Raw genomic sequence first — 14,793 nt, forward strand, 5'->3', positions numbered from 1 at the left:
TTTTTTTTTTTTTTAATTAAAAGTGTGAAGGATCTAGCCCATAACAACACAAGAAGGATTACTGGATCCATCCTACATCTCCCACAGATGATTGATTTTTTTTTTTTTAGAATAAAACTTTGAAGAACTGCCCATATATGAGATGAGAGAAATCTTTCTTCACCCCTCCGAGAAAAATGTAAGGATCCTTTTTAAAAAATAAACACATTGGAAATTAAGAGTAAACAGGTATCTTTCCTCTGTTCCCAGCTTAAAAAAAATCAAAACAAATTTTTTTCTAATGTTTAAAGAGCTGGATCAGTAGGAGATAGGAAGAGATTTTTTTCCCAGAATTTTTTTCCCTGTACCCCTCAGAAAAATTATTTTTTAAATGTCAGGCAACTAAGGAACTGTATAGGAAAATACTCGCTCCCTGTAGAAGCAAAATATGGGAATATAACGCTACATAAGACGCAGAGAATTAAGAGGCGCAACTCTTCCCCAGACCAAACACACAAAGTTAAGAGGCATCTTCGAACCATTCCCTCCTCTGTAAAACGTTGGAGTCATTAAAAATAAAAAGTGGCCATTTCCCTCCCAGCCAGCCTGGCCAGTGTGTCCCTGGCAGAGATCTGGCGTCCGCTGCCAAGGCTGCTGTAAGGCAGGCACTGAGAGGAGCAGGTCAGCCTGTGGAATTTGGCAGAATTGGGCTCCCATGAGCCCTGGGCATATGTGATGGCCAGGCAGCCCCCTGCCCGCCTGCCCCTCATCTGCCATGTGGCTGAGGCCTTGTTACCCAGAGAGATGGTCCAGGTTTGATTTCTCTCTGGCTCCATTCCTGTGTGAAAGTTTCTGGGCACCTGCCTCAAGGCTAAGCCCTCTCCTCTACCCAGTGGAGCCAAGCCTATCTTTAGGCCCTGAAGTCGAAAGAAACTGGACCCAAATGACACTGAGTCTCAGTCCCCGTGACTCAAAGCTGTAGGGTACCAAAGGAAAAAAAAAATTAATCCTGCCCTGTCAATGTGGAAAACGTGATGCAGTAAGTATTCACCGAGCTCTTACTTTGTGCCAGGCATGTTGTGTCTAGCAAAGCAGACACACACCGTAAAGAAGAGGATAGCTTGCAGCAGCCCTTCTCAAACTTCAGCAACTCACCAGGAGGGCCTGTTCAAACACAAATTTATTGGGCCCCACCCCAGAGTTTCTGATTCAGTCTGGAATAGGAACTGAGAATTTGCATTTCTAACAAGTTCCCAGGTGATGCTGATGTATTGGTCTAAGGTCCACACTGTTTAAACCATTGCAAAAAGGTGCCAACAGCAAAATGCACAGGTACAGGAGAAAGAGGAAGGACTCAAACCAACCCCGGGGTTGGGGGGGTGGGGGGGGTTAGCAAAGACTCCAGGAGAAATAACATCCAGCTGGAAGGTGGGTAGAAGCATCCTTCCCCTCTAGCTCTTAATCAGATGGCAGCCTCTCTCTAGATCAAGGATCCTTAAATCCTTGGATAGGTGTGGGGATCCATAACTAAGCAATTTTACATCTTAAGCAAATTTATGTCTCTATGTGCATTTGGGGAGAGAAAATCTCTGCCTTTCACCAATTTCTCAAAAGGGTCAGTGACCCCAACCTAGACTGATCTGCAACCTAGAATGATTTCCAGGTAGAGGCGCCTGGAAAATCATCCTGGGTCTTTCTCATTCTCTTTCTGGAATCACTGCAAGCCCTTTCTGCTTCTCAACTACCCGCAGGCCACAGGAACTGGGCTTTCTCTCCCATTAGCACACCCCGACAGAGTGCCCAGGGTGCATTCAACACTGCCTAGAGAGGCATGTCCTCAACAAGGGTCCCAGGTCTGGAGGGTCTGTCCCTTCTTCACTCTGTCCCTGCTGGGCCATGAGGGTATGCTAAAAACACGAAGATTGAGCTTGATGCCTTCCTGAAAAAATCCAGTTTCTAAATGAATACACACATTTCCCAACCAACAGTGGAAACTACCCAGTCACTCAGAGCTGTGATCTGGCCCCACTCTGGAGGTTAACAAAGGGGAGGTAGACTCACCACAAGCAGGGGACTAGGAAGAGGGAAAGGACAGGGAGAGGAGATAAAGTACGTAGTAAGATCCCAGGGGGTGAACCCCAACCTGCTGAGCGATGGAACAGGCACCATAATATCACAGAGAAGGAATGGAGTGGCCGTGGGTCACAGCTGCTGAAGAACAGACAACATACCTGAGGTGCCAATTTAGTCCAGTGGGACTCCAAAGGTTTGCCCATCCTCTAAGGGCCCATCATTCAGTGACAACCATATGTTCATCAGTTTCTGAAAACTTCTGACCCTGTCCATGTCCAGGCCCTGCCTTCTGAATCAGCATTGCCATGCTAACACCTACAGCATAATTATGAAGAGCCCAGGCTGTGGGGTCAACTGCCTGACATCTGTGCCTGGCTCTGGCCCTCACAGACTACATGATCTGAAGCAGACAACACAGCCTTTCCTTGCCTTCAGTTCCCCATCCTTCAAATAGTGCTGAGAGCAGTACCTACCTCCTAGGGGCCCTCAGAGGACGAAATGAGAGAAGACAGGTAAAGCTTTTAGAAAGTGCCTAGTGTCAAGAAAGCACCCCATCCACGCTCTCCATTGGAATCACAGAGATGTGTTTCTCACCTCCGCCACTGACTGACTAGCTCCATGGCCCTGGGCTCCCGGCTTAATCTCTAAACCTTAGTTTCCGTCTCCGTAAAATGGGGGCCCCCAAACCTACCAGTCTTAGCAACACTCTTTTAGCTGTAACCAGCAGAAATGGAATCATGCTAAACTTAAAAAAACGGGGGGAGGGAGTATTTTGTTAAGTTAGGAGGTAGATCATGGTACCCAAGGGCAGGAAATGAAATGAAGCCTTAAGAGGATGTGGAGCCAGGAACTAGAAGGTCATCGGGAAGGGGCTTGCTTTCTACCTCATTCTGGGCCACAGGTTTCTTTTTTTTTTTTTTTTTTCTTCAAAATTATTCCCTAAATGTGTTTTTCTATAGGGGGAGAGGAAGAAGCAGGCTCCCCACTAAGCAGGGAGACCAACGACGTGGGGCTCGATCCCAGGACCCTGGGATCATGACCTGAGCCGAAGGCACACACTTAACCGACTGAGCCACCCAGGCACTCCTTAGGGCCACAGGTTTCTTGACGTCACAGCCCTATGTCATTTCTCTCTCTCTCTCTCTCCCTCCCTCCCTTCTTCTCTGCCTGTCTCCATGCGGGTACTCTCTGTGTCTCTGAGCACACAGTCAAAATGGCTGCCCCACAGTTCTCTAGGTGCTAACAGGTGCTGACCACGTATCTCCATGCTTCAGTCCAAATTCTCAGGGCAGAGATGCGATTGGCCAAGCTTGGCTAGATGCCACCAGGAGCCAATCATCTATGACCAAAAGGAGCAGGCTCATATAATGCCCATAAACTTCTGAGACCTATCCCTGAGGGAAGGGGGTGTGGTGGGTGGCAGACCCCTCTAATGTTGAACCTCTTAGAAGATTATGAGGATTTGCTGAGATCAGGAGTATAACAGTGCCCAGCTCAGGGCCTGACACAGAGACACACACAAAAGGTATGCTTCCTCCTGCTGGAGTCTGAAGACATTTGAGATAACCAGGGGTTGAGGATAGCAAGATTTTGTCAGGTGTCAAGCTTTTGTCACAGGCTCCTGAGGAGAACAAGGAGACAGGAATTGTCCCAGAAGTGACCTTCAGGTCCCAAACAGAACCTGAGGCTTGGCTAAAATTTTGTGGGTAGAGTTTGGTGGAAGAGACCATTCTAGAGTGAAACAGTAGGTCCTCAAGGGTGTGGGACAGAAGGAAGGCAAGGAATTCACAAAATGGTGTCTTCTTCCCCAAGTGGGCTTCCTTTTTTTAAGCCTAGGCAATGAGAAGTACTCTTTTGTAACAGCCCAGCCAGGGAGACTTGGGCTCCCCAAGTCTCTACTCAGTGGAAGAAAACCACACAATCCAGTCTTATAAAATCTCTTAGCAATTTATCAAACAAGATGGCAGCATTTTCTTACTTGACCTGCTACTTCTTTGGAGTGGGCAGGGATGGCACAATCACCCCCATTTTAAAGATAAGGAATTTGAGGCTCAAGTCCTTGGCCAAATCAGCCAGTGGCACCCAGGTCTGACTCCCATGCAGTGCTCTTCCCATCATACCCCCGCTGCCCTCTGTGGAACTTTCTAGTAAATGGAATCAAAATCAACAGATTCTTTAAATCATCTTGCCTTGGCACCAGAATTTTCCTCTTTTCCTTCCTTTCATGCCTCTCCCACCTTTCCCTCAAGTTGGGAAGATGTGGCAGCAATTTACTTCCTCAAGAGAGATCCTTGCAAACCATGGACAAGTCTCTGAAGAGGAAGATATCTGAGGCCTTGGCAGTGCCGCAGGGTGGTAAGTCCAGGATGAAAAACCAGAAAGGAGGAGGACCCAGCACAGGGACCAGTGAATCAAAAGAGAGAGATCAAGCTGATGGCCCAGACCAAGAATCAGAATCAGGGTCAAATGTGAGTGGTTCAACCCTGGATTCAATAGCAAAAGCTCATATGCATCTACAATGTCCAGCATGTTTCATATACCTGTTCCATGGAGCCTGCCATCCCATGAAGCCTAGAGATAGTCTAGCATCCTAGGGAAGATCTCGCCCTGTCTCTGCAGTTAGACCTGTGTAGGAATTCCTGCCCTACACTCACCAGACTGTGACATTAGCCACCATAAAAGCCTCAGTTTCTTCATCTGTAAAATGGGCAAAATAAGGTACCTCATATAGAATATATTAAAGGATTAACTTATGCCCTAAACACACGGTAGTTATTGCTCTAGTCCTGGCCTATTTCCACTTTAACATATGTAAGGAAATGCAGGCACTGGGTGGGCGGGAGGGTGGAGTCACCCTCATGTGAGCGGGGTTATCCAGCCAAGAAAGGAACAAAGTCAGCTTTGGAGGCAGCTGCCCCAAGTCCAATAGGTAAACTCCCAGATATGGCATCATTCCTGATTTTAGTTTGCTGGATTTCCAAATGGAGAAAGACCCAAGCCAAACTGGCAGAAGCTGGTTCGTCTCTTCTCCTAATGTCATCTGGAGGCCCCCCAAGGAGGCTTTAACTTGTCCTTTCTGCCCAGCAGGGATTAGCTGACACTGTGGTGTGGTATGGGGTCAGGCTTTGGATTCAGACTGCACTAGGCTCAAATCCCAGCTCAGCTCCTTTCCAGCCACGTGAGCCTTAGCGCCTCACACTCCTATCTCTGAGCCTCAGTTTCCCTAACTGCTAAATAGGAGTGACAACAGATACACCCATGTTTTCTAGGAAGATTAGAAAAAAACAATGAACCCCAGCACACAGTAGGTATCCTAGATGTTAGTGATGATGACTAATGACGGTAAGATCTCAATGGCTTGTATCTGCACAACTGTCCAGAGGGTGGGACATATCCGATATGACAGCTCAGCCATGACACCATTCAGTTATGCTCGTCATGTCTCTCTGTTAACAGATGAGGACAGTGAGGCACAGAAGGTCAATGGAATATACTTTTGCCAGTAAATAGACACACAGACCTGATGTACCTCCTGATGTGAGGCACGGAGAAGAACCAACAGTGCTTACATCGAATTCCTGCCAAAAATGCATAACCCAAATCTAATCAGAAGGAAACATCAGACAAACCCAGATTGAGGGGCATTCTACAAAACAACTGGCCTATATTTTTCAATAATGTCAACGTTATGAAAGACAAAGAAAGGCTGAGGAACTGTTTCAAATTAAGGGAGACTAAAGAAATATGACAACTAAAGGCAAAGAGTAATCTGGAATTGGACCCTCGAGCAGAGTGAAAAAAAATTGCTCTAAAGGGCACTGTAGGGACAACTGGTCAAATCTGAATATGGGGGGCGCCTGGGTGGCTCAGTCGTTCAGCGTCTGCCTTCGGCTCAGGTCATGATCCCGGGGTCCTGGGATCGAGCCCCGCATCGGGCTCCCTGCTTGGCGGGAAGCCTGCTTCTCTCTCTCCCACTCCCCCTGCTTGTGTTCCTTCTCTCGCTGTATCTCTCTCTGTCAAATAAATAAATAAAATCTTTAAAAAAAAAAAATCTGAATATGGTAGGCTATTAGGTAACAGTATTTGTGTTAAATTTCTGAATTGATAAATGGTGTATAGTTGTATAAGGGGTATTATACAACATCTAAAACTAATGATGTAATGTATGGTGATTAACATAACAATAAAAACTTTAAAAAGAGGTATTATACAACTATAGAACATTTATTTACTTAACACAAGAGGATGTTCTTGCCCTTAGAAAGTACACACTTCTGGGGCGCCTGGGTGGCTCAGTCGTTAAGCGTCTGCCTTCGGGCTCCCTGCTCAGCGGGAAGCCTGCTTCTCCTTCTCCCACTCCCCCTGCTTGTGTTCCCACTCTCACTGTGTCTCCCTCTGTCAAATAAATAAATAAAATCTTTTAAAAAAAAAAAAAAAGTACACACTTCTTTTGTAAAGGATGTGATATCTGCAACTCTCAAATGGTTCAAGAAAACAAATTTTATATCTATTTATCCATCCATCTATGCATGCCTATATACGCCTACATATCATATATCTATGAGATAAAGCATTAATATATGACTGCATATTAATAATTAACAAATCTGGGTAAAGATGATGCAAGAGTTCTTTGTACAATCCTCACAACTGTTCCACAGAACTTTGAAGCTATTTCAAAATAAAAAATTAAGAAAAGTTATTTATCTGAAATGTTCGAAAAAGCCAGAAGCCTACACTGAAATTAACTTTCATCAGAATGAACTCTTTTTTCATTGTATGTTTGACAGCAAAATTTCACTCATTGATCACTGGTTGGTCCACATCAAAACCTGCTGATTATTTTTTTCTAACAACATGAGTTTTCTTTTGTGACCATTATTTCTACCATGTCCAATTTTCCCAGGCAAATTTCGTGATCTAAATTTTGTCAAGCAGATTTAGGGTCTTCCATCAATTTTCAGTCAATAACAATGTTTACTGTGTGCAGAATTAATCTTTGTCAGTTTTTTTTCCCCCGTTGCTTATTTCTACTAAGTAAAAATTTTTCCAATTTTTGTGATTTTCAGTGTTATCAAAAAGATTTAATTCTTTAAACAAGTTTTGTTTTTGTTTTTTTCTAAAATTAATTTTAGGGCACCTGGGTGGCTCAGTCGTTAAGCGTCTGCCTTCGGCTCAGGTCATGATCCCAGGGTCCTGGCATCGAGCCCTGCATCAGGCTCCCTGCTCAGCCGGGAGCCTGCTTCTCCCTCTCCCTCTGCCTGCCGCTCTGTCTACTTGTGGTTTCTCTCTGTGTCTCTCTGTCAAATAAATAAATAAATAAAATATTTTTTTTAAAAATGAAAAATAAAAAATAAAATTAATTTTACCGTGTGTGGTTTAGTGGGATTCTCAACCCTGGCTGGGCATCTGAGTCACCTGCAGGGCTTGGGAAAAAGACAGGTTTCCCAGCCTCTAACCCCAGCAACCCCAAGATTCTGAATCAATAGGTCTGCGGTGGGACACAGATATCTGTATTTTTAACTGACCCCCCACCTCCCAAATTTTTAGCAGTCACTGGCCCATCGCTTGGCGTGGTGCTCCACTTGCCCTGTATGATTGGTAGTACAGTAATTAAACGCTCTGGGCCTGGCTATCCTCATTTCAACATCCCACTTCCCTAACTTGCTTCTGAGGTTCATGGGGAGAGAGAACAAGCTGGTGGTTTCTGAATGGCCTGCCCAGCCCATTACTGGTTAGGTTAGGCAGAGAAAATATTAACTGCATTATTGCCGACTCAACCCAAACTTTGAATATCAGCATCAAGAGAAGGAACTTCTTTTTCTTATTGTAGTAAATGTATATAACATAAAATTTACCATGTTAGCCATTTTTACAGGTACAGCTCAGTGACATTAAGTGCATGCACACTGTTGTGCGACCAGCACCACTGTTCATCTCCAGAATACGAACTCCCCCTTCCCCTCTCTCCCAGCCCCGGGTAACCTCCACTCTACTTTCTGTCTCTGTAAACTGGATGATGCTAGTTACTTCTTCTAAGTGGCATCACGCAGTATTTGTCCTTTTCGTGTCTGGCTCATTTTACTTAGCCTGATGTTCATTCATGATATAGCATGTGTCAGAATTGCATTCCTTTTTTCTTTTTAAGATTTTATTTATTTATTTGAGAGAGAGAAAGAGAGAGAGAGAAAGCAGGAGCAGGGGGACAGGCAGAGGGAGAGGAAAAAGCAGACTCCCCACTGAGCAGGGAGCCCGATGCGGGGCTCGACCCTAGGATCCTGGGATCATGATCTGAGCTGAATGCAGATGCTTAACCGACTGAGCCACCCAGGCGCCCCAGAATTATATTCCTTTTTCTGGCTGAATAATATTCCCCTGTACGGATGTACCACTTCTATTTATTTGTTTTCACCTTTTGGTGGACATTTGGTTAGCTTCTCCCTTTTGGTGATTGTGAATAATGCCGCTATGAACCTGGGTGTTCATATATCTGTTCAAGTCCTTGCTTTCATGTCCTTTGGATATATACCCAGAAGTGGAATCATTATATGGCAATTCTGTGTTAATTTTTTGAGGAACTGCCATAATATTTTCTACAGCGGCCGAAGAAGAAACATTTTGTAAAGCTGCTTTAATAAAGGTAGAACGGGGGGCGCCTGGGTGGCTCAGTTGGTTAAGCGACTGCCTTCGGCTCAGGTCATGATTCCAGGGTCCTGGGATCGAGTCCCGCATCGGGCTCCCTGCTCTGCGGGGAGCCTGCTTCTCCCTCTCCCACTCGCCCTGCTTGTGTTCCCTCTCTCGCTGTGTCTCTCTCTGTCAAATAAATAAATAAAATCTTTAAAAAAAAAAAAAAATAAAAAATAAAGGTAGAACGGGGGGCGCCTGGGTGGCTCAGATGGTTAAGCGTCTGCCTTCGGCTCAGGTCATGATCCCAGGGTCCTGGGATCGAGTCCTGCATCGGGCTCCCTGCTCCTTGGGAGCCTGCTTCTCCCTCTGCCTCTCTCTCTCTGTCTCTCATGAATAAATAAATAAAATCTTTTTAAAAAATTTTAAAAATTAAAAAAATTAAAATAATGGTAGAACGGGGATGCCCGGGTGGCGCAGTCAGTTAAGCAACCGACTCTTTTTTTTTTTATTTTTTTATTGTTATGTTAATCCCCATACATTACATCTTTAGTTTTAGATGTAGTGTTCCATGATTCATTGTTTGTGCACAACACCCAGTGCTCCATGCAGAACGTGCCCTCCTCAATACCCATCCCCAGGCTAACCCAACCTCCCACCCCCCTCCCCTCTAGAACCCTCAGTTTGTTTTTCAGAGTCCATCGTCTCTCATGGTTCGTCTACCCCTCCGATTTCCCCCCCTTCATTCTTCCCCTCCTGCTACCTTCTTCTTTTTTTTTTTTTTCTCTTAACATATATAAGCAACCGACTCTTAATTTCAGCTCAGGTCATCATCTTAGGGTCGTGGGACCGAGACCCTCTGTGCTGAGCGTAGAGCCTGCTTAAGATTCTCTCTCTCCCTCTGCCCTCCTCCCTCCCTCCACTCGCATACTCTCTCTAAAATATAAAAAAATAGTAAAATAATAAAGGTAGAACAATGATTAATCCTTTCTGACATTTATCCCAAGTCTACTGAGAAACAAAATCCATACATCTATCTTTAGCAACCTCAGAGGATCATGGGATGCTAATTTCCCCTTTTGTTCTGTGGTAGACTGATTACATTAAAAGTCTCAACTCTGCAGCCTCTCTGCATCTACCCCTTTGTCATGTGACTTTGCAGTTCTTCTCACCCAAAAGGTGAAGTCTATTTTCTGATCTCTTGAGTCTGGATCTGACCATGTGACCTGCTCTGGCCAATGGGATGTTAGCAAATTTCACATAAGCAGAGGCCTTAAAAGTGTGTGTGCAAAACTGAGTGCCCACTTGCTCGTGCCCTTCTGCCTTCAGTCATGAGAATGTGCCCAAGCTAGCCCGCTGGAAGACTAGGAGAGGATGGTCACCCCAGCTGACCACCAGACGTAGGAGTCCTGAACCAACAGCGAGCCATAGCCCTCCCCCGCCCATCCAGAGTGCAAGAGAGCTCAGAGGAGATTAGCAGAATCATCCAGAGTAAACCCCCAACCCACAGACTCATGAGCGAAATAGATGCACATGGTTTAATATCACTGAGCTTTGGGGCAGTTCGTTACACAGCAGTATTATGGCTACAGATAGCTGATACATCTCCCCTCCTCCGCTGTCAACTGCTACAGTTCCTGCATTGTCAAAGGGTGAGAAGATGACCGAGTTTTCCAACTTCACAGAGCTTACGTGAGAGGCAAATGCCAGAACTGGAAGGTCAAGCATCTAACAGTTACAATCTAAAGGTTGACTTCTGTTCCCTCTTGAAGGTTACCCTCTAGTTTATTGGGAAAGAGAGCTAGTTAATTAGGAGAGCATCTGTTCTCCATTGCCTCTCATTCTAGTGAGGGGATCTGTGTTCCTTGGAGAACAAGACGTCTGCCATGCTTAGTCTATGTATTCTGGGTGGAGTTGCTCTATTTACCCCTGAGCGCCATCAACAAATGACCCAGGCCTGGCCAATCAATGTATGCCATCCCCCCCTTTTTTTTAATCTTTTTTTTTTTAAGATTTTATTTATTTATTTGACAGAGAGAGAGAGAGCACAAGCAGGGGGAGCAGAGGGAGAGGGAGAAGCAGGCTCTCCGCTGAGCAGGGAGCCTGATGCAGGGCTTGATCCCAGGATCCCAGGATCATGACCTGAGCAGAAGGCAGACGCTTAACCAACTGAGCCACCCAGGTGCCCCGTATGACATCCCTTTGGCCCCAAAATGGCTCAGGGATGGTCACATGGCAGGCCACACTCATGAGATTCAGTTTCAAGAATTTGAATGCAAAGACTCCTTTTCCATTGAGATCATTGAGATATAGTTTAAGTCTAGAGGAGCCAGGGACCACCTCGTGGAAAAAGCTTGCCTACATATAGCTAACAAAGAGAAAAGCAAAGCCCAGAGATGAGAAGAAACAGAGCCCTGATGACACACTTAGAACCCTTAGATCCAGCCATGCCTGAAGCTGTATTCCTTTGAATTTTTAGTTACATGAGTCAATAACATTCTTGTTCTGTTTTGTTAATTTGAGTAAGTACTCTATCCCTTGTAACTGAAAAAAAATGATTTTTTTTTTTCTGCATTTCTCCTGGGTCACCTCTCTGACTGCATTTTTCCCAATCACAACAGGCTCCTTTATAGTGCTCTTAGCCCCACTGCTGTGAAGAACCACTGTGCTTATCACTGCTGGTCACCACCTGGGACTCCAGGAAAAGTCTACCCCGTACAGTGGTATTTCTTCCAAATAGGCTCCTTTGCCCTGACCAGCTCTGATTTATGCCTGTTGTCCCAGCATGATTACTAATAGCACTCCCTTGCACTGTTGAGAGTGTCATCATTTGGATAACAGATTATATGGTTCCCTTTAGCAGGCCACACTTCTTTTTACTGTGTCATCCCTTTCCTCTCCACTGCCCCCCACACAAAGCTGAACAGGGATTTCAGACTTTACCAAAAGCTTGAAATAAGAGCACAGCAGGTGTGGCAGAATCCAAAGATGGCTACAACAATGTCTGCCATGCCACATGTTCTTCTAGAATGTGACCTCGCCTCTCCCCCTCAAGAGCTGGAGTCTGATTCTCTTCCCTTTGGATTTGGGTTTGTGACTGCTTCCTCTAGTAGACCACTGTGGAAGTGATGTTGAGTGACTGAAGCATGGAAGACCAAGTAGCTTCCATCTTATTCATGAGAATGCTCATCCTTGGACCCCTGAGCCATCATGGAAGCAGTCCAACATCCTTGGGGCTGCCTTGTCAAGAAACTAAGCCACACTGAGAGGCCATGTGTAGGCTTTCCAGTAGGCAGCCTGACAGACAGACTAGACTCTAAGATGGCACCCACCTCTTGGTATTCATACCCTTGCATCATCCCTTCCCCTTGAGTGAGAGGGAGACTTGCTTCTAATCAGTAGAATACTGCAGAGGGTATGGGTTTACAGAGGCGATTTTATTACAGAAGACCGTAACCTGTCTGGCTGGCAAACTCTCCACATTGCTGGCGTCGAAGAAGGGAGTTCCATATGGCAAGGAACGGAGGACAGCCTCCAGCCAACAGCCACTTAGGAATCTGAGCCTCAGTCCAACAACCCAAAAAGAACTGAGTCCTACCAACAACCTTGTTAGTGAACTTGGACGTGGATTCTTCCCCAGTTGAGCCTTCAATGAGACTCCAGCCCTTGCTGGCAGCCTCATGAGAGACACAAAAGCAGATTCCTGACCCACAAAAATTGTGAGATAATGAATGTATGTTGAGAATTACCTCTCTGTGCACCCAAATTTTTACTTCAGTAATTTGGAATGGAAATCCTTCCTGGCCTCTTAAACTATGGATAACATCATTCCTGCTTCCTTTTCTGAAATCTCACATCAAGCACTGCCCCAAACCCTAGTAAGATGAACTGAGCTGGGGGCGCCTGGATGGCTCTGTCAGTTAGTTAATCGTCCGCCTTTGGCTCAGGTCATGGTCGGGTTCCTGGGATTGAGCCCCACATTGGGCTCCCTGCTGAGCAGGGAGCCTGCTTCTCTCTCTCCTGCTCCCCCTGCTTATGCTCTCTCTCTCCATCAAATAAATAAATAAAATCTTAAAAAAAAAAAAATGAACTGAGCCAAAGATATTTGCACAATAAAGTGAGTTATTCAAAGATTTTTGAGAGCTGTTGAGTATGCATTCAGTTCTTTAGAAGCCATTATTTGACTATATGAAATGAGAAACAGCCTTCAATGATCCAAATGTATCCTTCCTACCAAAAGACAAATGTAATCCCCAGAATTCCCCCAGGACTCACTAGCCTGTGGGTATAAATGAGGTCACACTTTATTTATTTAACAAATACTTTCCTAGGGCTTGTAATGAGCTATTCTAAGCACATTAAAACCATCGGTCCTTGCAACAACTTGATGAGGTAGGTACTATTTATTATCCTCTCTGTTTTGCAAATGAGTAAACTGAGGCACAAAGAGGTAAAGTAACTTGCTGAGGAACATAGAGCTCCTAAGTGCATTTGGGTTTTGGATCCAGGAGTCTGAGCCCAAGAGCTATACTTTTATTTACTTTGCTCTCCCGAATCTCCCTGATCTGGATCCCCTGCCTGCATGGTGGAAGCATCTGAACCTCCATGGTGATTCCTTGGTGAGGTTCCCTCCTTCCTCTAATTATCATGGTCTCTGGAGCCCTTGGGAGGTGTCGCACGTAGGCTCAGTGTTCCTGTGGATACTGTTCCTGGAGGGAAAGTCTGCCACTAGCTTATTCTATCAGCTATCAATTACCACAGTACACATAACAAAGGGCCCAAGACTCAGTGGCTTCACATAGTAAAGCAAGAATTCCGTTCATAATGCTGGTCAATAGAAAGGTTCTTCTGATCTTGGCTGGGCACGTTCACACAGCCAGGGCTGGCTGGCTCTTAGCTGACCTGTGTTGGCCATGGCTGGGACAACGGGGGCCACCTGACCCTGGTCCACAAGTTCTCACCCTCCAGCAGGCTAGCCCAGGCACATTCATTTGGCAACACCAGAGGAGAAAAGCAGATAAGCCCAACTGCTGTTTAGATCCCATCATGAGCATCCCATTGGCCAAAGCAAGTCACGCAGCTGGGCCCAGAGTTCAGGCAGAAGGCTGTACAGGGCCTGGATACAGGGAAGGGGACAGAACCAGGTCATTAATGCCACCGATTACTACACTTAGCACCGATTTTCCTTCTTCTCGAAAAACGTCAGAACAAAATTAAATTTCAAAGTAAAAAACCATTTCGATAAAGCTGCCCAAGACGCCATCAATTAAAGCCGTGCTCTGAGAGATGGGAAAGAAGGGAACCAAACCAATGGCAATATGCACCAATGGTTTCTTTCTGAAGGCAAACCAGCAGCATGCCTCTGTAGCAAAAGGAACTGAAACCGAGAATTTAGAACTCAGCCAGGGAGGCCCACATTCTGGTGGCAAAGTGGCAGTCAGCAGGCTAAGCACGGTGCAGGCCTGGTGTCTGAGCAATAATCTTAGCACAAAAATCACATCAGAGCAGGCCCCCAGGGAAACTGACTCAGTGAGCAACTTCTTAGCATATCAATGTCTTAGTTTCTCAGGCAGAAAGCTCAGATACTGGCTTGCTTGATTCAAAATTGGCCCGTGGGCCACCCCAGTTTTTCCAAGAGAGTATAATGAATGAATGTATACTTTATTCCCATTCCTGGAAAGCAGGACCTGTCGTTTTCTGAACTCACACACCCTGCACGTAGCGCGGTTATAATTCTTTCTCGAAGAAACGGAGGAGCTCTGCTAGCCAGCCAAACTGATCTCCAAACCCACAATTCCAGGGTCCCTTTCTTCCAGCCAAACTGATCTCCAAACCCACAAGTCCAGGGTCCCTTTTTTCCGCCACAAGAGTGCACCAGAAATATCCGCTTTCCTGAGGTGCCAAAGGTCAAGCCCTGTGGACAAATAGCAACGGGATGCTTTTTTGGAAAGATCTGAGGAAGACCCGGCGGACGGTAAAACTTAACCATAGAGAACCGAGCGAAAGCCTGGAGCATTCCGCTTTTCCTTACAGAGACATCAGGACCTTTACAATGGCCTTACAGTGGGAGGGAAACAGATGTCAGTCAAGCGGGTCCCCCTTCCCAGACTCTGTCAG

This window comes from Mirounga leonina, unplaced genomic scaffold (assembly GCF_011800145.1).
Source record: "Mirounga leonina isolate KUSES-001 unplaced genomic scaffold, KU_Mleo_1.0 Mir_170, whole genome shotgun sequence".
Classification (NCBI taxonomy): Eukaryota; Metazoa; Chordata; class Mammalia; order Carnivora; family Phocidae; genus Mirounga; species Mirounga leonina.